This window comes from Leptopilina heterotoma, unplaced genomic scaffold (genome assembly GCF_015476425.1).
Source record: "Leptopilina heterotoma isolate Lh14 unplaced genomic scaffold, ASM1547642v1 Lhet_31, whole genome shotgun sequence".
Lineage (NCBI taxonomy): Eukaryota > Metazoa > Arthropoda > Insecta > Hymenoptera > Figitidae > Leptopilina > Leptopilina heterotoma.
Window position 1 is genome coordinate 1,653,631 of NW_025111011.1, and position 26,977 is coordinate 1,680,607.

General features: G+C 24.9%; 1 protein-coding gene across 2 annotated transcripts in view; it reads right to left on the reverse strand.

The window, feature by feature from the left end:
• LOC122504669 (hormone receptor 4) overlaps nucleotides 1-26,977 on the reverse strand; it is a 299,547-nt gene that overhangs the window by 267,207 nt on the left and 5,363 nt on the right. For both annotated transcript variants that reach the window (XM_043615866.1, XM_043615865.1), the window contains exon 2: nucleotides 25,764-26,119. The gene's annotated coding sequence lies outside the window, so the exon portion shown is untranslated. The remainder of the gene's footprint in view (nucleotides 1-25,763; nucleotides 26,120-26,977) is intronic.

Sequence of the window (26,977 nt, forward strand, 5' to 3'; positions counted from 1 at the left end):
CAAAATTCTTTTCATAATTTAATTCAATTATTATTTTCTAGAATTTAAAATTATTTTTTATGAAAATAATTATTGAATTCCTTAACAAAATTTTATTATTTATGAAAATAATTAAATTCCTGTGAAATTTTTATTATTTATAAAAATACATAAATGTTTGCATGCAATTTTATTAAAATTTTTTTTAAATAATTGAATTCTTTTTAGGAAATTTTATTAAAATAGTAGATATTGAAAATCATTGAAATTAGAAAAATGCATTTTATTTTTGAAAATAATTGAAATTAGGACAAGAATATTTTTTTTCCTTTTATGAAAATAATTGAATTTTAGAGAAGAATTTTGTTAATTATAAAGATAATTGGGATTTTGACGAGAATTTTTTTCAAATTTTGAATATATAGTTGAATTTTATTTTTTTTTTAAATAATTGAATTTCTGCAATTATTTGTAATTTTTCAAAAATTGAATTTTTTCTAGTGTTTTCAACAAAAATTTAAATTAGAAAATTTTTAAACTCTATTATTTTTAATATTGCTGATTTCATTTAAAAAAAGACAGTAAAAATAAAAGATAAATCGAAAAATAAATAAAAAATAAATAAAAATGAAAAATAAACTTGAAAAAATAAGTTACTGAACATAAGAAAAACAACATAAAAAATTGAAACACGGAAAAGAATTTTCACCAGGATCAAAAATTTCACTATATACATTGGCTTAGTTGTTTTAGTTCAGACATTATTATTTTTCTCCAGCACGACAATGTATATGTTTTAGGATTAAGAAATATTGATAAGATAAAAATCCGACTTGAGCACAAGAATCTTTTTTTAAAGTTTAAATATAACACATTGTTCACGTGCTGAGATTTGATTGTTGATTTTAGATTTTAGATTCACTGGATCATATTGTTTATATATATATATATATATATATATGTGGTATATTTGCCCGTGCAGTAAACGAACTTTCTCCTGGAGGACGATGCACTCTTTCACCGCCCCCCCCCCTCCTTCTACCATTTTTAAACATCCTGACAACTCTGTCGCGAAATGCAGACACAATCTCGAAAATTACATTATTATAAAATCAGAATAATTATTAATTCCAGGAATATAAAATTCAATTAATTAATAATTATAGTTCAATGTGAAATTAAATTAATATGTGAAATTCAATTAATTACTAATTAGTTCAATATAAAATTCAACTAATTTAAAAATAAAATAATTACTAATTAATTCCTAATTAAATCCTAATTAAATTAATACAGGGTTGCCAGGAAAATATAATTTTGTTTTTTCCTGACTTTTTCCTGATTTCCAGACAAAATTTTGACTTTTTTCCTGACACTAAAGAATATTCTGATTCACTCTAAAAATTATTAGATTTTCTAAAAAATGTTCTATTACATTTATTTACGAATAAAGTTTTGAAAAATTTTATTTAAAATTCTGAAAAAGATTTTATAAATTAAATTCAGGAAAAACTAAATAAAAATGAAAAATTTAGTAATAAACAAAAAAAAGTTATGCCGAATCAATTAAAATGCGTGAAGTTTAATTTTTGCAAACTATTAAAAAAAAACACGTGAAAGTACATTTTTTTTAAATTTATTATAATTTAAAGAATGAGTGCGCGCAGCAGGAAAAATGGTAATTTTTTTAAATTTTTAAGTAAAACGTTTCCTTTTGTGCGTATTTAAAAAAAAATAGAGAGAAAGAAAAACCGTATTTATGTACGCAGGTAATGAACTGAAATGAACTCATATCGTATGAATTAATTAAATACACACGGAACAGGTATGACACACCTGGTGTATACAATTTCGGCGTACCTATATCTCATCTTATCGTCGACAGTTGGGTTAAAGAACCCTTATCTGTTTGAAACCGTTATAAAATTCATGTAACATATGCGCTCACTTAAAATCAAAGTCAAAAGTCACATGTATTTGATTCAAAAAAAAAAAAAAAATTCCCTTGAAATTTATAAGAGCAAATTTATTGATTTTTTTCTAAATATTAATTTATATATAGTTAATAAATATTTAGAGAGAAAATATTAATTGAATGTATTAATAAATAGCTAAAAAAAATATACTATTAATTATTCTTTTAATTTTTCCTATTCTATTCTAATAATATTTAATAATTTAATGAATCAGAATTAATAAAAAATTTGCCAACAATTTTAATTTTTATAAAAATCGAGTAAAAATTTATACTTTTACAGGGTTGCATACGCTTTTGCTCATTTCAAATTCTTTGACATTTTCAGGTTAAAAAACTGAATTTTTCTAGGTTTTTAAATCTACATTTTTTGACAACAAAAATTTAATTTTGTTTTTCCCTGACTTTCCCTTAAACTCCAGACAAAATTCTTACTTCTCCTTGACTTAAAAAATATTATCATTCAGTTTAAAAATTATTACTCAGAAAAATGTTCTATTGCTTCTTTTTTAAATAAATATTTAATCATTATTATTTTTCCATAAGAATTAAGATTTTCAAAAATTTCAAATTCAAAACTTTTTTAAATTAAACAATTTCAAAAAAATTGTTATAAAACATGAAGATAACGATCACTCCAAGTCTTCGACTCGGAGCAATCGATATCTTCATGTTTTATAATAATTAAAAATGGCCCAATGATAAAATCATTATTTTATATTATAAGAATATTGTTACTGTAACTTATTCAAAATTACTTTCATCACTTCAATTCAGTTATTGTTTTCCAGAATTTTTAACTAGATTTCTTCTTTAAATTAATTATTTTGAATAATTTTTAAAAAATTTTTTTGAAAATTTTCAAATCCTTTTGTTTACAATTCAATTTTACGAAATTTCATCGATTATTCGGATATTTTTCAATTAAATATATTAGAAAATAAAAACTTCAAAAACTTTTGATTAAACTTTTTAAAAAAAAAATTAAATCTACACAATTTTCATAGTTAAAATTATGAAAAATCCAAACTTTCAAAGATTATAATTTGAAACCTTTTAAAAATTCAATAATTTCTAAAAATTCACGCTATAATATTTTCATTTTAAAATTTTAATAAGTAAAAATGTTTACTAATTGGAATTAGTGACTGACTTTTTGATTTTGAATTAGTAAATTTTACTATTAAATTAGTAGAAACGACTATTTATTGGTAAAATCTGCTAATTCAAAAGCATAAAGTCAGTCACTAATTCAAATTTAGAAAGTTTAATATTCAATTATCATCCAAAATTTTAACTAAAATGCATATTCAAATCAATTTTTATTAGAAAATTCTACACAAGAATTCAATTATTTAAATACAAAAATAAATAATTTATTGAATAATTGAATGTGTCTTAAAATTTAACTCTCATAAAGAATTTTATCAACAAATTTTTAAATAATTAAAATTTTTTTGACGAATTTTAAGAAAATTTTTAAGAATAGTTTCATTTTTGGAGAAGTTAGATTAAAATTGTATTAAAAATAATTGAATCTCTGTAAAAAAAATTTGATTGAATTGAGAAAAGTTTTTAAAAATAATTGAAATTTTGCCAAGAATTTTCTTAAATTTTTTGAAAATGATTGAGCTTCTGCAAAAATTATGTTATTTATGAAAATAATTGAATTCTTGAAAAGAATTTTATTACAGCTTTTGAAAATAATTGAATTCTTGAAATAATTTTATTAAAATTTTTGAGAAGAATTGATTTATTTTGAAGAATTTTATTACGAACTTTTTTTAAAAAAATAATATATTTCAACAAATTTAATTAAAATTGTGATGACAATAATTTAAATCGTATAAAGAATTTTATCAAAGTTTTTGAAAATAATTGAATTCTCTCGAAGAATTTCATTAAAATTTTTTTAAAATATTTGAATCTTGTTGAGAAAGTTTATTAAAATTGTATTAAAAATAATTGAATTCTTAAAAAGAATTTTATCAACAAATTTTTAAATAATTCAAATTCTTTTGACGAATTTTGAGATAATTTTTAAGAATAATTTTATCTTTGGAAACATAATATTAAAATTGTATTAAAAACAATTGAATCTCTTTAAAAAATTTAATTGAATTGAGAAAAGTTTTTAAAAATAATTGAAATTTTGACAAGAATTATTTTATTAAAATTTTTGAAAATAATTTAATTTTAAAGAAGAATTTTATTATTTATAAAGATAATTGAAATTTTGACGAGAATTTATTTAAACTTTTGACCATATTTAAATTTCTTTGGTGAATTTTAATAAAATTTTTAAGAATAATTACAATTTTTGAGAAATTTAATTAAAACTATATTAAAAATAATTGAAATTATGCGATGAGTTTTTATTATTTATGAAAGTAATTGAAAAACTATATAGAGATTTATTATTTATAAAAATAATTGAATTTCCGGTACAAAATGTTATTTTTCATGAAAATAATTGAATTATTGCGAAGAAATTTATAAAAAATTTGTAAATAATAGAATTCCTGTGAAATTTTTATTATTTAATTCATTCATTCAAAATTGAAATTTTCTAAAACTTCAAATTTCATTTTGAAATATTTAAGTAAAATTAGATTTCAAAAATAAGCACAATAACTTTAGAAAACAATAATTTTCCAGGATTCTGATCAAAATTCCCTGACTTTTCCAGGTTTTTACAAGGTTTAGAAAATTCCCTAACATTTCCAGGTTTTCCAGGTTGCGTGGCAACCCTGTTTTACCATTTGGAAATATTAATACTTAATATTAATTATGAATAATAATATTTTACTAATTAAACCAATTTAAATAATAATATATTTTTTGATAAAATAATAGTTTAATTTCTCCACTTGAGAACGCTAAGGGCACCACCAGATGTCAGTGAAAATTCCAAGAATGAACTGAACTGCCACCTAGCGGTGACCTTGACGTTCGTAGGTGGAGAACAGCGTCTCCATATTAAATCTCAATCATTTCGTAATTATTTTACTGTTATTTATAATCAAATTTATAGAGATTGACAATTAATATTTAAATAAATTTAAATTTTGAATTACTGTTAATATTTACAATAAATTTTGTATTAGCAGGACATTGAATAAAAAAAATTCGCTCATCGTTTAAGAAAATAACAGAAAAATATTTTTGCGTCGGACATATATACATGATTGCTACATATTTTGTGGGAGGTACCATAGGATGTTCCTATTTCGGTGATCTTCGTAATATTTTTTTCTTATTTATCCGCGAGTCGTATTTCTTTTAAATTCTCTCTGTCTCGCGCTGATTTAACGAACGAATTGCCGTGCAATGGCCTTTTTACTGCTCAGCGTCTTGGAATTTTTTTTTTTTTTCTTTAATTTTTTTTTCTTTTTGAAACGAATATATATATATCCCAAATAGATTTTTCACCCACGCTAAATTAACTTTACGTGTTGGCGTTGGTGAGAAAAAGAAGTTTGATCGCATTCGTGCTAAAGTGCATATAACATCGCGAAAGTCTGCCACCTGTGATTCATTCCATCGTGTTTTTTAAAAAGACGTTGACCACCAAACGCGTTAGTGAAAAAAATTCACTTACAACTTCGTTTATTTTGCATATTAATTCCAGGGCCGTGTTTTATACAAAATGTGGACAAATTTTGAAAAATTAATTTTTTACTATTTACTATAATTAATAAATTCTACTTCTGTAATATTGTTGCTCAAAAAAACTAAAAGATTAAAAATGAAACTATTTTTGTTCATTAGAATTCAATTCAGTTTATTCGCTATACATCTTATTTCGTGAAATTGACTCGTTGATTGAATTATATTTACTTTAAAAAAAAAATTAAACATATATTGTCGCGTTTCAACTATATATAATAATGAAGGGTTCATTTTGGGTGGGAATTTTTTTCACGGCACACGGCACTGTTCTTGCGCGAGACATGTTACATATCCTCAAACTATAATGATAAAAATATATCGTGAGAGCGATGACTCGCGTGTAAAAATACACATGCAAATGCAAAGTTAAAGCTTCTGTGTGGGTGGAATTTAAAAATGTGCGATTCGACATTTTTGGCGGAAAAAGGTGGGAAGGGCGAGTGCGAGAGGAGGAGGAAAATTTGTAAATGACACGCGACGAGTGAATGGAACGTAAGAATTTATTGTACAGGGGATTTCCCCTTCTTTTTTACTATTATTATTATGATTATTATTATTAGTATTATTATTATTTTCATTATTTTGTATTATTAATATCATTATTAGTATTATTATTATTATTATTATTATTATTTTATTATTTATAAATAAATAAAATAAATAAGTAAAAAGTAAAAAAATAAATAAATAAAATTATTAAATTTTTTTAAGAATCTAACCTTTATCTGTAACAGCGAAAAGTATTTTTAAAGTAGCGAAAGTATTAATTGAAACAACTAAAAATTACGTTAATACACGGAAAAAAATTTCATGACGCGAACGAGCAATATTGGGAATATAATTAAAATGAAGAACAACATAACCCACGTTTGGAATTAAGCTTAACTACATTAGCCGAAAGTTTAGCCAATTCAGTGATAGTGAGCTTTGGTTGAGTGCAATTCGTCAGCCATATTGGAAGTATGTGGAAACCTGACGCTCTACGGCTCCTACCCAGAAATTTTTTTGACAGCATAAATATCAGTTTTGTGTTTTTTTAGTTTTAAAACAGTATTAATTTCAATAATTTACTTTCATATGGCTAGAATTTGAAACATACAATTGAAAAAAATTAAAAATCATTTCAGGGTTAGGTTGTCTTTCAAGTAAAATTCAATATCGCGATTCTAGCGATAATGCCAATATCGCTCGCTCGTTTTTGACGAAATGTTTAGCTGTTATGGCGAAAAATTTCTCCATTTCAGTTGTACTTTTTTTTCCGTGTATATAGTAAAATTTTTAGCTGTTTCAGGTAAAATGTTTTTTCCCTAAAATTAATTAAAATTTTTAATGAAACTCATTGAAAATTGAAATTTTATAAAATTTCAAGTTGAAACCTATTTTGAAGTTCATTTATTTATGAAAATTGTAAACACAACTCTTTTAAGATTCAATAAATTCAGAATTTTCCTAGGAATTCTAAAAATTTAATTTTTTCCAGTACTTTTAATTTTTTTTTTAACTGCGTATAGTAATTTTGTATTGACAAATTCTTATTAATAAAAAATAGTAAAATAGTAACAAAATAGCAAAAAGTAGTAAAATAATTTTTTCCTCAACAACGTCGTAAATCAAAATGGGGAGAGGGGGGATTTTTCCATTATAACAAGCACCTTTGGTGAGAAATGTAATTGCAGTATAATAACAATATATAATTGAAATATAGGCACTGTAGGAAAATTAAATTCATACATATAGCTAGGAATCGATTCATTAACAATACACAAGGTGCTGAGATTCTTAATAGGTTCTCCAATGACGTTTTTATTATAATAAGCGAAGAAAACCATTACCCTTCACCTCGCGAAACAAAAGGATAATGCAACAAGCGATTCGCATTGCGAAGCCAGAATCCGTTCCTATAAGCAATCCTTTATGTATATTAATGCGCCTATATATTTAATTTACTATAACAATGAAACTTTTATTTATTCTCTTGTAAATAATTTAATAAACCATTTTCCATATAGACAAATGATTCCGATTTTTCGCAATTTCCTATTCTTTAGATACATTTTTATAATTTAATATAACTTTTGTTTTCTTTTTAAATTATATTTTTACTATTTTTGAGTTTTAACACTATAAGTATTAAAAAAGTTTTATTATATATTTGTATTATTTTTATTATTATTATATGCTTTTTTCTATAACAAATTTCGTTTGACTACTGATTTAAATTATTATCCAAATTATTCTCCTTTTTATTTATAAAAAATACTGGAAAATTGTTAATTGTTAAAAAATTTTTATTAAGAATTAGGAAATATACCTATTTTATGCATAATTTTTATTTGTCAATAACAATATTGTTTGCAAACTCATTTTTTTCTTTTGGGAAGAAAAATACATTAGATATTCCCGTTTCTTAATATTTTTGTAGAAAATTCTCAATTTTCATAAGGAAATAATTTGTATCAATTCTATTTCTTAATTTCAATTGTTTTAATAAAATTCAATGTTTTTTAAAAATAATAAAAAAAAAATGTTTATAAATTTTATTTGTCATTTAGAAAATTTAATTGAAAATGAAACTAAAAATTTTTGAATTTTTAGAACATAAAGGAAAAATTTTATTGAAAAAAATGTTCTGATAAAGTTATTTACGAATATCTTTAATTGTAAAATTAAAACATGAGTTTTATTATTTCTGAAAATAATTGAATAATTATTGAAAAGAAACTTATATAAAATTTATAAATATTTGAATTCCTGTAAAATTATCATTATTTATGAAAATAATTAAATGTTTGCGTACAATTTTATTGAAATGGTTTTTAAATAATTGATTTTTTTGGGGTAATTTTATTAAAAGTTTTGAAAATAATTGAATTTTGAAGAAGAATTATTTTATTTATAAAGATAATAATTGCGATTTTGTCGAGATTTTCTTATAAATTTTGAACATAATTATTTTGAATAAATAAATAAATAAATAATTGAATTTTGTGATAAGAATTTTATTACATTTGAAAATAATTGAATTTCTGCAATCATTTGTAACTTCTTCAAAATTCAAATTTTTTAGTGTTTTTAACTAAAATTCTTCTGTAAATCCATTATTTTTAATGATTAATTAAATATATATTAACTAATTTTAGAAGATTTTGAATTATTAAAATTTGTCAAATATCTAAGTTCATTAAAATTTCTAATTAAATTCATTCAACATTGAATATTTCGAAAATTTCGAATTGAAACCGTTTGAAGTTCATTTATTTATGAAAATTATAAACGCAACTCTTTTAAAATTAAATTAATATTGAAATATTGAAGTAAACTTATTCATTAAATAATTTATTTATTTTATGATAGTTGTTCAAGATTTAAGTTATTTAAAAAGAAATTTTTGTTAGAAATTGAGAAAATTGTAGGTTTTATATTAAAATTCGTGGTAATTTTATATAGTTTATGAGTCAAACAAAAAAAAGACACAAAAATTTTGAATTTTCTTATGAATTCTAAAAATTTAATTTTGTTCAGTATTTTTAATAAAAATATTCCTGACTTTTCCCTAAATTCCCTATGTCAAAATATATCATTATAATTATAATAATATTAAAACTATATATTCCAATTCTTATTTTATTTTTATAAAAAAAAAAATTTGAATTAAAAATTTTTACATTCTATTATTTTTAAAATTGCTAATTTTATTTTAAAAAGTAAGTAAGAAGTCAACCGCGCGCTTTATGCGTGCGAATTGTTGCTAGTTATAAATAATAAGAATAATAATACTAAATAATAATAATATTAATAATAATAATTATTATTATTATTATAATAATAAAAAAAATAATAATTATAATAATAATAAAATTAATTTTTACACGAAAATATAAGGGAAACAATTTCTCATTGTTTATCAATTTTTGTTTGTTCTTTTCATTAAGGCCTCATGCTGTGACTTTATTTAGTTTTTTTAGATCGCAATCGAGAATAATCCTGCGAGCGTGCACTTACAGAAACTCCCATGTATTTCCTAAACTAAACCTAACCTATTCTTACACCTCTATTGCACCTGTAACCTAGATAAATTTAATAGCTAATAAAACAGTTCAGAACAAAAGCTATAGACTTTTCTTACTCTGTTTTACTGAGATGCCACTTTGCGATACCACCCCTCTTTTTTCAATTCGAAATATTTTTTGCAAATTTTGATTTACAAAAAAAATTTGCTCCTAATTTTACTATATGTTACCGAAATTTTTAATTATTTTAATTAACACTTTCGCTATTCTAGAGAAATTTAAGGATCGCTGTTCAAGATTTTTTTTCAATCTTATAGAAAAAAAAGTATTTTTTAGTGTCACAAATCTAAAAAAAAACGTTTATAATCAACGATTTAAGAAAAAAAATTTTTCTTCTGAGCAACTTTATATAAATTTTTATAGAGAGTACTACAAAAATTTTCTGCACAGAATGACTTTTTCCCCACAAAAAATAACTCTTAGGTTTACTTCTAAATTACCCGAAAATTTTAATAACAAAATTAGGAGCACTCGAGAATTTTTTCTTTTTCTTTTTCAAATTTGGTAAAAAACTTTTTTAAAAAGAAAATTAGTGGATTTTTTAGTTGTGGTTAATTAAGGAAGACATACACTGAGAAAAATGATTCAACGACACAAGCGAAATGGAAGTGAGAGCCATTTACGGTAGATATATGTATACACAGGAATATATACATAATATAACACGAATAGGTGAAAGTATAAACTCTAGTATGCAAGCGAAAGACGCGCCATCCAACGGCGTGTAACGTAGGAAAAAAAAAGAAGATGAGAGTGAGACATAAAAGGCCTCAAGTCCAAGCACGGTTTCACTCACTTGAACCAAACACCATGACTACTATGCGAGCGGTACTTTTTCCCCTCCGAAAGCACCGCTAGTTTACTCATAGTACCGCTACCTATACGCCAGACTAAATTCTATACCCATAATAACAAACAAAAAATTCCAAAACCACAATCGAACAGAATTTTCCATAAATAACATTATTGAAATAAAATTCAAATTTTTATTTCACTAAATAATTTCATTCAATTCTTTCAATTTTTTACTCGATTTTTTCTAAATACAATTTAATTATTAATATTCTCGTATTTTCATTAGATTTAAAACATACTTTTTGTCGAGAGAATTTTTCTTAATTCACAATTTTTTTACTGCGAAAAATGTTCACAAAAATAAATAAAAAAATAAAGAAGTTGATAATTTTGTTTTTCCTAAAAAAAAAAAATTAAATTCTCACAATAACATTTTTTAATTAAAAAAAATTTCTTAAGGAATAAAACGGTATTTAATTTCTCCACTTGAGAACGCCAAGCTCACCACCAGATGGCAGTGAAAATTCCAAGAAAAAACCAGTCTGCCATCAAGCGGTGACCTTGACGTTCGCAGGTGGAGAACAATCTCAAGCTAATTCGTAATTTTACAATTATTTCTAATCCAGTTTGCCAATTACAAAATGGATTTTTTTGAATTCACTTTAATTTAATTTTAAAATTAAAAAATTAATTTATTTCACGGAATTCGAAATGTTTGAATAATTATAACGATTAAAAAGAAAAAATATTTTTTCCCATTAAATTTTTGTTTAAAAAAAATTTTTTTTATATTTTTTCCTTTGAAAATTAAAAATGAAAAAGATTTTTAAACAAAAAATATTGTTTTCCACGTAGAGAAATTTTTCTTTCTTTCAATCGTTGATAGCAAAAAAAGTTGTAAAATTCATCTAAGGAATTTTTTTTTCAAATAAAATTACGAATTTACCATTATCTTTACAAATAAAAGACAAAATATGAAACTTGTGTAAAAACTAAATTTTTCGTATATTAAATAAATAAAAAATAAATAATTAATAAATAAAAAAATAAAAAAAAAATAAAATATAATAGTGACAAAAAAATTTTTCAAACAAAAATTTATAAGACTTTGCTTAAAGAAATTAATATTTTTGCATTTTTTTTAATAAAATAGTTTTCCCCTATGTTTTAAAAATTCCGAAAAATGAAATATTTTTACAAAAAAATATAAAAATTACAAAAATTAATAATACAAAAATACAAAAACTAATCTAAATAGTTGAACCAATTTTTCCGGGCAAAAATAAATAATAATTGAATTTCTCCAATTGTTTGTATAACTCCTTCAAAATTTTTACATTCTCATCATATGAGAAGGTTTAGTTTTGTTTTTTTTTGTTTTTAACTAAAATTCTTCTATAAATTCATTAAGTTTAGGAATAAATGAAATATACATTGAAAAATTTCACTAATTTCAAAAGAATTTAAATTATTAATTTTTTTTAAATCTATAACCTTTAGCTGTAGAATTTTTAAAATAGCGAAAGTATTAATTGAAATAACTAAAAATTCCGTTAATATAGTAAAATTTTTAACTGTTTCAGGTAAAAAGTTTTTTCCGTAAAATTAATTAAAATTTTTAATTAAACTCATTGAAAATTGAAATTTTACAAAATTTCAATTTAAAACCTTTTGAAGTTCATTTATTTATGGAAATTGTAAACACAACTCTTTTAAAATTCAATAAATTCAGAATTTTCTTATGAATTCTAAAAATTTAATTTTTTCCAGTACTTTTAATTTTTTTTTAACTGCGTAGTAATTTTGTATTAACAAATTTTTATTAATAAAAAATAGTAAAATAGTAGTAAAATAGCAAAAAGTGAAAATAAATTTTAAACGTTGTGAAATTGACGAAAAAATTTTTTTTTGACAAAAATTAAATATAAGGGACAATTTGAGAGGATCATCACTTCTTCGGATGCATTCTCTTTTTCCCATGAGGGGGAAAGTTGGGGTTCTGACTTGACCCTTCTTTTGCAGCATCTACAAGTCGAAACCATTAATCAAGGAAAATACTCCTAACCACTAACAATTCATCTCGAAAGTTTCAAATTTACCAATTCGATCAATACCACAATTCATGGAAAATCTTTTATTCCGCATCAAAAGCAAAACTTTATTTTTCAAAATTTTGAAAAGCATTAGAAATAAAATTTCTATTTCTAAATTTTACAATGCAATTTTTCTATATAATTTTCTATAATCAAATTTTTTTTCTTCCTTTTTTTTGGTTCTTGTATAAGAACGAAAATTATAGATTAGGAAATATATTTTTCAAAGAAGACATTTTAACAAAAAAAAAATTTTTTTTTCTCACTCTCTTTTTCCTCTTTAATTAAATAATCACTCGAACATTAACCTAAAAAATTTTATTCTCAAATTTTGACCTCCAGAGAATAGCAATTTGTGTCCCCACTTTTTGCAGGCTTCCCTTCCTCGAAATCCTTTACTGCAAATTAAAGTGGAGTTACACACGCGATGAAAATATGTTACGGAATGTAACACACGCCAAGTGAATGTCAAAAGTCGTCCTATTTTCTAAAATTACAGATTTAGAAATTTACTATTTAAAAAAAATTAAGTAATTTTTTTTTAACTTTTCAAATAAATTTATATTTAATGAATAATATAAAAAAATTTCCAGTAATTAAAATTTTATTATGCATTCGATTATTTATTATAAGTTCTTTTTTAATAATTTAATAAATCAGAGACAAAAAGTTTACATATTTGGAAAATTTTAAGAACGAAAAAAAATAATTTTATGAGGAGGAAAACATTTTCATTTGATACAAAAATATTTTTAATTATTTTTTTACATTATTTAATTATTTTTCTTTCATTTATATTTATTTTATTTGTATACAAATCGAGATACAAATAAAATAAATTCAATGAACAAGTAATATAGAAAGAAAGTGAATTTAGAAAAAAGTAAATTAGAAAAAAATAGCAGTCAAGATAATAATTAACAAATATCAAATAGAATCGAAAAGTCCTTAAACAGAATATCTAGAAGATCCTAAAGTTCTGAACGTTCAAATGAACGAAATTTATTTATTTCTTCTACAAATTAAATTTTTATTGCAATTATTTTGCGTCACTATCCAAAAAATTAATAACTGAGTTTCTAACCGTAAATATTTCAGTTTTTAAATTTTTTGTGATTAGTAATTTATAAAAATATCTTCAATAAAAAATATTTCGTTCATTTGAACGTTCAAAACTTGAGGATCATATATCTAGAAATTTAATTCAAGTTTCTTTTTAAATTTAATTCGTATAATGAAAAAAAGAAAACGGTAATTTCTGATAGTTATTTCTTTTAATGGAAACTGAAAAAGAAATAAGTGGTGGAACGCGCGCGAAATTTAGAGATCGAGCCTTTCAGACAATCCTGAGTCACCTTTTGCAATTCTAGATTCTCTTTTTATGCTTTTAGGACCTCCCGCCTGTAAAAACACTCTCGTCCGGTCTTTCCTGCGGCGTTTTCAACTCCCTGAACCATTCTATCTTGTCGACGGGATACATAAAATTGCTTGCACCCTACGAATAAACGAGTCAACAAGTTTCCATTTTCACCATATTTTTTAAGAATATTTTTCCTACTCATTTCTTTCAATTATATGATAAAATAAAATTCATAAAAAAAAGAAAGAATTTTTTTTAAATACGAATTTTAAAAATAATTTTTTCTAGATTTTGGATTTTTTTACCCCCTCAAAATGTTTAATCTTTAATTAATATTTTTGTATATAACCGCACTTTGTATAAATAAATATATTCTAGATTTATACTTTATATTCTAATATTTACAATATTTATTATATCTTTACATTTGTAATAACTAATAAACGGGCAAGTCCCATTTATTTTAATCCTGACATTTCCAGGTTTTCCAGGTTGCGTGGCAACCCTGAATTTTATGATCGGAACGTGATTTACAATAAAAAACCAACTTCAATTTTAAGAAAATAAATAGTTTTAACCTGAAAAATTGTGCAATATTGAAGGCCTGCATACAATAACAACCGCTGCGCTTGATTGTTATTGTATGCAGACCCTGAATTTTTAAACCTTTATATTTATTAAATTAGACCCGGGACCAAAAAGAAAATTTTTGAGTGTATAGATTTCGTTGTGATTTAGAAGTTGTGAAAGTGCCAAATTTTTTTATTTTTCTTTAACGGAGTTATTAAGTTGTAAAGTACGCAACAATTCAGAAATCGCGTACTTTCAACTCAATATTTCTTGTATATTTAAAGGAAAAATTAAAAAAGTGATAAGAAATCCTGAAAGTTCATCAAAAATACTCTATATTCGGTGAGTTTTTATTTAATTCAATAGTTCCACATTCTCGTAATTAATTGATAAAAACGTCAAAATTAGGTTATTTGACGGATCGACTTTAAAAACATATTTTATCTATTATTTTTATATTTTTACTAGTTTTTTTATTAAAGAATAATTAATCAACTAATTTTAAACATGAATCAATAAATCTTTTTGTACTTTTAAGAATTTTTCAATACTTTTTTAAATATTTTCTAATTGCTAAAAAAGTGCCATTTTTTCGCACCTTCTCCACTTTACACTCATATTTATAAAAAAGTAATAAATATTTTAATATAATTCTTTTCATTTTGTTCTTTAGAGATCATACATAGATTCATTTCTAAAAGTATCAATTTTTTTTAACCCTAGAAGGAGTAACTGGGGTGTCTGGATACCCCAAGCAAAATTCAAAGTATTCCCATGGCTTAATCAATAATTTTTTACGCTCAAAACCCGTTGATAATTTAGTTTGAACCTCTATCTTTTGACACCTGTATGTGCCGCCAAAAGTTTTGCTCCAGGAAGAGCTCTATCTCCTGTTAAAATACGTCTGGGGTGTCTGGACACTCCAGTTACTCCCTAACGTTAGAAAAATTGTCAAGATAAGTAAATTCAAATTTTTTTAAAAAATCGTTTTTAATGAATCTAAAGTTCTGAACGTTCAAATGAACGAAATTTATTTATTTCTTCTTCAATTTAAATTTTTGTTACAATAATTTTGTGTCACTATAAAAAAAAATTAATTATAAAGTTTCTAAGTGTAAAATTTAAGTTTTTAATTTTTATTGAGAACAGTAGTTTATAAAAATATTTCTAATAAAAAATGTTTCGTTCATTTGAATGTTCAAATCTTGTGGATCATCGTTTTTAATCAGTTAAAATCATCTGTTAAAGTATATAAATTGATAGGTTATGCATGAAAAAGTTGTATTTTATAAAAAAGAAACATTTTTATACAAAAATTCTATTTTTATGAAAAATATAGACATTCTGTATTTGTAACAACTTATGAAATTTGAGTTAAGATTTATTCAAAATTTATGTGCTCTCTCTACAGTCAGAAATTAAATTCTAATACAGAAAAATGTATAGTATATGACAGTCAAATTTAAATTATAAATTCTATATTGTTAATAATATTTTAACATATATTAGAGGTATTAAGAATTGTTAATTAAAACTTTGATTAAATATTAATTTACAAAATCATTTCACAAGTTGTAAATTTTAATGTTAATATATTCAGATATATCAAGTTTGTAAAATTTTAAATCTATAACACCATTTTTAGTAAATATTAATTGTTCAAGTCCATTTTATAGTTCATTTTTATGATATTTACTATTCGTCAATTGTCTTTAATTTCTTTCACTTCAGATGTTCAAATAATTATGTTTTTTGGAAGGGGACGCATGATTATTCCCTAAATGTCATTTTTCCGAAACGTCATTTTACCGAACTGCACTTTTACGAATTGTCATTTTTGCGAATTGTCATTTTTGCAAATCGACATTTTTACGAATTGTCAATTTTCCGAAAAGTCATTTTTGCGAATCGCAATTTTTCACGGTGGTCCTAAGCACACTTTAACCCAAAAGTTCCTTCACTTTAAAATTTTTTTCATATCATGAATCTGGACACTTTTCTAAGTATTTTGAATAAAAATTCAAAATATTTCATCGAGCCGTTTTTGAGAAAATCGATTTTTAAGTAAAAATGGCATAATTTTTTATTTTACCTGCAATATGAGATCTCTCAGATGTCTTTTGAACATAATAATTATTCATTTGTTTATGTTGTTTATAACCCTTATATGTAATAAAATAAATTGCTTGAAAATGTCAAAAGCTCATGCTTCGACGCACGATGAAAATCGTCTAAAAGTGTGCCTGTTGTGTTTTGGAAGAACGAAACAAATGTTTGCTATTAAAAAAGTGCTAGAATTTCGAGTTAAGAAATTGTTTCCCGAGTATGTGGATGATATTCGAATACCTGGAGCTTTATGCAGCTCGTGTAAAAGATATATGTACGATTTTAAAAACGAAATGAGCAGAGAGTTAAAATTTCCGGATTTATCGAAATTCCTTACACCAAAAACGCGATCACAAGATGCGTCAAAATGTATTTGTCGGCTTTGTGAACTAGCCAGAAAACCTCAATCTATATACTTTCCGCGGAATAGTGAAGGGAGTGAACAATTAGCTAATATTTCAAATAAATCGCCTGCAAGTAAGTATACCTATATACTGAACGAAGTTAAATAAAATTATTGCAATAAATTAAATGTATTTTTTAAGTCTTAAAATTTTCTATTCTGTGTTCATGTTTTTATTTTAGGCAGTGAAAATATTCCAATTGGGGAAAAGCGTTGCAGCATTTGTTTTTCTTTAATAGCAAAAGGCGTACAACATAAATGTAATTTATCTACTCGAGTGGAAAATTTAAGTAATTTGCTGTCGGAATCATCTCAAAAAATACAGGAACAGGTGATTACATCTGTGATCAAGAAAAATTATGATAAACAGGAAACGACAAAAAATTTAGAATTAAAATTTACTCAAGCTCATGGCGGAAAACCTTTAAGTATAACGATTGGAAAGAAGCAGGAAAATTCAGTAAAAACTTCACTACTCAGTGTACACGACATGCTGAATATTAAAACAAATTTTAATCTAACTAATCGAGTTACAAAGGGAATAGCTTCAGCAATACGTGTTGCAACAAAAAGAAGGAATGCTATAGAACCAGGATTGAAAGAAAATCTTGTAACTACAAATCATGCCGCCGATAAATATTTTAGCTTGAAAGAATTAAATTTGGTACATATTAAAGGAAACACAATTTCTCAAGATGTAAAAACAATAATTTATTGCAAAGATCTGTTAGTTTTCATTAATCATATAAAAAAGGAAAGACAAGTATCAGATACGCATTTAAAAATTGGAATTGATGGAGGGGGGGGATTCCTGAAAGTATGTTTATCAATCCAATCGAATGAAAATGAAGAAATAATAACGAGACGATCAACGTATGATGACGGTATAGCTCCCAAGCGCTTCAAAGATTCCGGTGTAAAAAAAGTTCTTTTACTGGCTGTGGCCCCTCGTACGCAAGAAAATTATAACAATGTTTCACAAATATGGACTGAATTAAGGATTAGTCAATTTCAAGTCACGCTTGCAACAGACTTGAAACTGTCGAATATTTTGGCTGGAATAATGTGTCACAGCAGTAATCATCCTTGCACCTGGTGCTTTGCAAAGAAAGATGAGTTAAATACATGTGGAGTTATCCGAACAGTATATAATACACTGGAAAATTATAACAAATGGTGTAAAGCTGGTTCACTAAAATCAAAAGCAAAACATTTCAAGAATTGTATTAATCCTCCATTATTCAACACAAATGTGGATAAAACATTTCTGGAACTTATTCCTCCGCCGGAATTGCATTTAATGTTGGGCACAGTAAATACAATTTTTGGGAGTATGTTAAAAAAACATGAAGAAGAAGCTTTAACTTGGGCAAACGAATGTTATGTACAACGTGAGATAACACGCAATGGATCAGCATTTAAAGGAAATTCCTGTAGAAAACTCTTAAGCAAAATAGATCTTCTGCGAAGAACAAAAAATTTAGAAATTTTGAAGTATGTCAAAGTTTTTGAAGATTTTAAAAATGTTGTCGATGCATGCTTCGGAAATGATTTAAATTCAAATTTTTCAAATTACATTGCTGCATTTAAAAGAAGCTACATAGATTTGGGTATCAATGTTACTCCAAAAATTCATGCAGTAATCTTTCATGTAGAAGAATTTTGCAAAATTAATCAAGCTGGTTTAGGACGCTTTAGTGAGCAAGCGATGGAAGCCGTGCATCACGATTTTCAAAGTATGTGGGAAAAAATTAAAGTTTCTGAAAATCACCCGAATTATTCAGAAAAACTTTTACAAGCCGTATGTACATATAACAGTATGCACATTTAATGTTTTTCGAACAATTGATTTGTGTTATTGTTCCTTCTGTTCAAAAATGTTTTTAAAAAATGTTTTAAATTAAAATAAACTTGTTTTTCAATAAATATTTTAAATTAATTATAAATTTACTAAATTATACATATTTTAACCTTAATATTACACAACGTTTTTCATAAAAAAGAAAAATTCAATTTTTTTAATCTAAAAATCGATTTTCTCAAAAACGGCTCGATGAAATATTTTGAATTTTTATTCAAAATACTTAGAAAAGTGTCCAGATTCATGATATGAAAAAAATTTTAAAGTGAAGGAACTTTTGGGTTAAAGTGTGCTTAGGACCACCGTGTTTTACGAATTGTCAATTTTCCGAAAAGTCATTTTTGCGAATTGTCATTTTTGCGAAAAATACAATAGTGAATTTATAGACCTACAAGTTTTCTATTGTATTTTTCGCAAAAATGACAATTCGCAAAAATGACTTTTCGGAAATTTGACAATTCGTAAAAATGGCGATTCGCAAAAGTGACAATTCGCAAAAATGACATTTCTCAAAAATGACAATTCGCAAAAATGTCAATTCGCAAAAGAGATTTTTCGCAAAAATGGCAATTCGTATAAATGGTGATTCGCAAAAGTGACAATTCGCAAAAATGACATTTCTCAAAAATGACAATTCGCAAAAATGTCAATTCGCAAAAATGACTTTTCGAAAAAATTACAATTCGTAAAAATGGCGATTCGCAAAAATAACTTTTCGGAAAATTGACAATTCGTAAAAATGGCGATTCGCAAAAATGACAATTCGCAAAAATAGCTTTTCGAAAAAATGACAATTCGCAAAAGTGGCATTTCGCAAAATTGTCTGTTCGCAAAAATGAGTATTCGCAAAAGTGCAGTTCGGTAAAATGACATTTCGGTAAAATGACATTTCGGAAAAATGACATTTGGGGAATAATCATGCGCCCCTTTTGGAAGTAATACAAAAACTGATTTTTTCCCCTAAAAGTGTATCTATTTAACTTTAAAAACCTAAAATAGTTTTTAAATTAGTCAAATTTTTAAGAAACTACAACGTTTTTTGTGAAAAAAGTCAATTTTGCAATTTTTTGGTGTTTTTATGGTTTTTTCAAAATTTTTTTAATTTATTAAAATATGAATAATATTATTGTATTCCTTACTAAAAAACCAATCAATTCATTAAAATTAATTTTTTTTACGTCAAATATAAACCTTATAAAACAAGTTTAAAGCGTGGGGTGTCGGGACACCCCAGTTACTCCTTAGAGGGTGAGTAAATTAACGTACTCCTTCTAGGGTTAAAATTAGGCCGCAACGACTTTATTTGAAACATAATGATCTGACCCCAGTATCTAATAATTTTTGGAGTAAATCAGAATATTCTTTATTGTCAGGGAAAAGAAAAGTTACATTTTTATGGCAACCGACTTTATTTCCATGAAAAATTGAAAGCAAAAACAAAAATTGATTATTTGGGAAATAAGAAAAAATGATAAATTATAAATTTCGTTGAGACAGTGAGACTTGACGAGAAATCAGAGATTTCTAGAGTCTATTGGACCTTCGACAAGCGTCAGTGCAATAATTGGCATTGGTGCGTGTGTCGCGCGCCAGATAGAAGGATGAGAATGGTGTGTGTGTGTTGGTGTATGTGAGAGAGAGAAAGAGAGGAGAGTAGCGCGGTGCGGGTGTAGCGTCACAACAGGGTGGGGTGTGTGCGTTACTAGTGCGCGCGGATACAGAGAAAGAGTGTCCCGAGAGGAGAGGGGGGGAGAGATATATCACCAGGCGCCAGAGAGAGGGGTTATACGAGTGTATGAGCTATAAGTTTTTCATAGCGGAGTGGGGGTAAAGTGACACTGGTGGGGAGGATGTAAAGGACAGTGATAGTTCAACATCTATCGGATATGCTCGCACTCATTGGATTGGTTCGAGCCTCAGCGTGCTCGGTGTCATTGCCTCGACGCTCAGGGCGGCCAGTGACTCCATCACTGACCTAGTGCCGAGAATCGACGAGGTTCCACGGACTCGTCCGAGCATCAGGACGTCGACCCGAGTCACTGCGATGTCGGCCTCCACAACCACATCTTTATTACCTCTCACCTATTCTCTCACGCTCACGCTTACAATCAATCACCTACATATCTCTCGCTGTTCTTATACACTCTTTCCCCCTCCACTCAAACACGTACACTTATTTTCAATTCTCCTCAAAACTGACATCACTTTTTTTGTACATTTTTTTTTACTTATTATACTTTCTCTTTTTTTAAAAAATAAATTTCTCGTGTAATTGAAATGATTTAGCCACATGTTTAGCGTTGTTTGTCAGTGGCATGTGGTCGTAGTGGCGGACGTTCAGTTTTGGATAAAAATTTAGCGTGTTCCGGCTGGCGCTTTGACTGCGGATATACGAATTTTGTAATCGCGGAAGAGATTCACGTTCTCTGCCAATTTGACATGCCGTGTACTCTTCCTTCTCACTTTTCTTTACTCATTTCTGTCGTTTCAATTACTTTTTTGTTATTCTTTGAGGAAGAAATTCTTTCCAAGTCCTACAGTGGCTCATAAAATGACGCTAAAAATTTTATTCACCATTTTTTGAGAGTGAAAACTTGTTTCTTCTTTGACAACGAAGATCTTTGAAATTAGCGTCGACTTAGCGTTGCTAAGCATCAAAAAACCGATTTTTTAAAACTTTCTTCTAATTCAACACTAAAAGTTATTCTGATCCCAACTTTACGAATCTATCAAACTAAATTTTCATTTATTTTTGTAAATTAATTCTGTCTCCAGCACAATTACTCGAATTGAAATCTAATTCCGACTATATATTCTCAGATTCACTTCTAAATTAATTGACAGTCTTAAAACTCGCAATTTAATAAATTATGTTATTAATTAATCAAAAAGCAGTTTTTTTGCAATTCAATAAATTATACATAATTATGTGTTATTAATTAATCGAAAGTGTTTAATGAAGAAAATAAATTACTTGAAAATATACATATATGGAATGCATATTGGAATTTACGTCTTAATGTTTAAAAAATTACGTAAATGATTAACAAAATCAGAATAATGCAACCTATGACAACACATAATATTGTTACTAATGATACGAAAAAAGGTGAATGACCTCACTTCAATCACTACACTTATCATACAACTTTCTCGTCTAAACAAACACCCTTTTACACTCGTAAATAATAATTTTGAATCATTTTGTAATAAAATTGCAAAAAAGAAACAGCAACAACGCGATAACCTTTCATATCATTTATAAATTAATGTATCCTACTTTCTTCTATTTTTATTTTTTTTGCCCTTTCTCCATTTTTCATTTTATTATTATTACCATTACTATTCTTTCTTTTTATTATAATTATAATTTTTATCCTCTTTATTATTTTTTCTATTTATTTATTTATTTATTTATTTATTTATATAAACGGGACATTATTTATATTACGGAACATAATTTTACTACTATTATTTTTAATATTATTTTATCATTATTGTGAATTCAAAAGAATAAAAATTAAGAATTAAAGAAGAAATTAAGGAAATAAAAGTATAAAATAGAAATAGAAATAAGAATAAAATATACTATTTAATAAAAATTTTTCGAATTATGAGAAAATAAAAGAATTTTAGAGTATTGTCTGGTAACATAAATTAGTTAATTACTTTCTAGCAGACGGTTCACCTTTTTCAGTTTATAAATTTTTACACTTCATTAACTTTATCTAATTGGTACGTGCGCGCGCATTTTATCAAATATCGGTAAATAATAAGAAAATCAATTCTTTTTCCTCGTCTCTTATAATAATTTCTCAAATTCTCACTATAATAAATAAAATACAATCTCTATATCTGCTTCTTAAAAATAAATAATTTCTATTATGTATATATATACTTTGACAATAATCGAATTAAAAGAAAATTTTTGTCACTTACGGACAATGACGAATGACTGATTGATTCCAAAAGAGAAAAATAAACTTGAAAATAAATTTCCAACTATTTCTTACTTCCTAAACTGAATTAATTTTTCGTTCTGCAAAAAGCAAATTATTAATGAAATTTTTCTACTGCATTAATTTTGCAAAAAATTTCTGAATTCGATTAAAAATACCGCATATTTGTCTCTGTCTTTTTTTCTAAATTAGATATCGTATAATGCCTGAAAATTTTCAACCGCAAAGAATCGAGTTCATCGAGAGGTTAACTGTACTGATTATAGATTTAAGACAAAAAAAAAATCCAATGTTTTACGCCGAGCACATTTGACAATATACCAAATCTGCTTTTCGAAACTATATATAGTAGTTTTAATCAATATTTGCATAAATGATTACTTTTATAGCTAAAAATATTTTGAATATCAGAATAAGTATACTTTATTCAAAAATATTTTCTATTCTTAAACATAATAATTGATTTTATCGTTTAATATATAATATATAAAAACGCATCGGCAAATATATATAAAAATCTAGATATTTATTTCTATATCAATAATTTTCGAGTTTATCAAAAATAGACATTTAAATAATTGTAAATCTTAATAAAAATAATTACTTTAGTAAATAATTTAAAATTATTGTAAAGTTTACCTAAAATATTAATTTTAATAATTGTAAACTTCAATTAAAAAAATAATAATTTTAAATAATTGTAAACTTTACCTATATAAAATAATAAATTAAATCAATTTTAAATGAGGTATTATTAATAATTATTGATTATTATTAATTCACTAATTATTAATTAGATATTATTGATTATTAATTAATAATTAATTATTATTATTAATTAATAATTTGATATATTATAATTTATGAATAATGATCTAATATACAACTGTAAATACCAAAAGAGAAACATACAAAAGAAATGAGAATAAAAATATTTTCAGTGCGTGAGAAAGAAGTAAAAGTCATGTACAAAATAAGAAAAAAAAGAGAAAAAGTGAGAGGGGGTAGATTACGTCGAAGAAACAGAAATCAATTGCTGGCCACAGTTTGCAATGCCGGAAGCGTAGACAGCTTCCGTCTGGCGTGTTTCATCGAGCGTGCAAAACGATCTTAACATTAAAACCTCTCTCACAGAAAACCTAGGCCTAAGAAAACCATATATCTTTATTTAAATATATTTTATCAATTTTTTCCTCTTCTTATAATTATATTTTCACATATATATTTTCAAATCGTTCAGTCTATTTAGTACACTTATCACTATGACTTTCCACTTTTGCTGGAAAATTTTCTATTCCTAAATAATACATTTTCACTTTAGTCATAATATAATTATTTTATTTCATTTGCATTATTTTGTAATATTTTGAAGTATTCTTTCCTATTTTTTACTACTACGCACTATTTTTTACTATTCTGTATAGTGTATACTATTTTTACTATTCTGCATTATTTTTTACTATTCTACACTATTTCGTACTATTCTCCAGTATTCTGTACTACTTTGTAGTATTTTATACTATTCTACAGTATTCTGTACTACTCTCAACTATTCTGTACTATTCTGTACTACTCTGAACTATACTGTATTATTCTGTACTACTCTGAACTATTCTGTATTATTCTGTACTATTCTGTACTATTCTGTAATATTCTGTACTATTCTGTAATATTCTGTACTATTCTGAACTATTCTGAACTATTCTAAACTATTCGATACTAATATGCACTATTCCTTACTATTCTGTACTATTCTATACTATTATGTAACATTCTACAGTATTCTATATTACTATACTCTTCTGTAGTATTCTAAACTGCTTTGTATTAATCTACACCATTCTGTACTATTCTATATTACTCTGTACTATTATGTACTATTTATACTATACTATAATTATTTTTATTAATATTAATTAATAATTAATTATAAATATTAATTATATATGTACTATACTATGATTATTTTTATTAATATTAATCAATAATTAATTATAAATAATAATTAATAATTTACACTAATATTAATTAAGAATAATTAATAATAAATATTAACTATACTACATATTGATAATTCACTAATTAAAAATGGAATAAAAACTCCAACCCAGGAAGACTCGAACGCGAACCCTAAACTGCATAACACTCTCAAATGCCTTAACGACCACAACTAACAAGAATTCCAAACTATAATTTCAAAAATATTGAATTTAAATATAAAATTACCCAAGTTTTGTATGATCAGTAGTATTATGAGAAAACGTTGTTCATTAAAAATGCCGGCAAATAGAAAATGATTATATAAATAAATTTTCTTTTTTTTTTGTTTAGTGAATAATTTTGGAAAATTTTGAAAAATATGGATTTTAATAATTGTCCCCTCTCTCTTTCTATACCTCTTAGATTTAAAAGATATGTAGCGAAAGACAAAGGCCGCATTACTTCCGGAGCGGATTATTTCCGGAATCCGTTCGCTTCTCGTTTCGTTTCGCGACTCATGAAAACGAGTCTTGAAAAGAGACAGTGAAGAAGTGAAACTCGATCTACGAGCCTTGCCAACCAACTGCGTGATAAACTAAACTCGCCTTCTATTCGTTTCCTTTCCTTTCTAACTCGAGTGCAAGGGTTTTAAACTCTTTCATACACAGCCAACCATAATTTTATAATTTCAACTCGCACAAGAGAAATATTTTTTTTTTAAAAATATTTATAAATACATGTTTTACAGATATTTAAAATTTTACTATTTTTATTACAATTTGTTATAATTTATTATTATTTTTATTATTTTTTTTTATAATTTGTATTATTATTATTCTTAATATTTTTATTTTTATTATTTTTTTTTTTTATTATTTTTAGTTTATTATCATTATTTTTGTATTATTATTAGTATTATTAATGAGATCACGTGACTCACATTTTTATTGCGTCGATGATCTGCCATCAATGTAACGCCAATGATGACGAAGAAGTTCTTCCACAGAAACAAGAATTGAAGAAATCTGTTCACCTGCTTGTTTCCTCGTTCAACGCATTTTCATTGTACATAATTAAACAACACTTATTATCATCATAATCCTCATGTGCACATAATCGCGCACTTTTTTTTAATATTTAAACTTTGTCACTATATTTTCAAGTTTTCACCAATAATTTTTATGTATATATATATATATTATAAATATATACTGTTGAAAATAAAAGAAAAAACTGTTTTTCATATACTATTCCTCAAAACGATGTGTTTTTTCGATTTTTTTTAAATTAATATATCTAAAAAGAGAAAAAGAAAGAATTATTTTAAACATATTTTCACTACTTTTGGTACTATAAATTTTTTTTTTTTTGCTTTTAATATAAAAACAATAATTGATAACGCAAAAATTGTATCGAAAATAATTGAGAAAGAAAATGAGAGGAGATTGAAGTTTCGCAACGCAGCTAAAGAAGCAGAGTAGTTTTTCAAAAATAAAAGTAAAAATAAAAATAGTAAAAAGAGTTTAAAAAAAATAATTTGGAGAAAAGTAGAAAAAAGGAGTAGAGAAAATATTTATTAAAATAACGGCAAAAAAAGGGTATAAAAAATTAATTTGTAAAAAATAGTAAAAAATACTTACACGGAGAAAAATATATAAAGTAAATTTTACTGTACATTCATAGTAAAACATTTCTGGTAACTTTTACTACTTTCGAAGTAAACTTTGCTACGTTCAAAGTAAATTTTACTACCTACGTTAAAAAAAAATTAAAATTAAAAAGTAAAATTAAATTAAAAAATTAGTAAAATTTACTTCGAACGTAGCAAAGTTTACTTTGAAAATAGTAAAAGTTACCAGAAATGTTTTATTATAAAAGTAGTAAAAGTTAACTTTATATGTTTCTCCGTGTAGTAAAAAAATAGTACAATGAATTTGATAGTAAAAAATGGAAAAAATTAATAAGTAAAAAAATAGTATAAGTAATTTTTTTAGTAGAAAATAGTAGAAAATGCTTGGTAAAAAAAATAGTAAAAAATTGAAAAAGAAATAGTAAAAAATAGTAGAAAATACTCAGTAAAAAATTGAAAAAGAAATAATAAAATAGTAAAAATACTTAGTAAAAACTAAGAAATTTGTTACGAATTTGTACGAG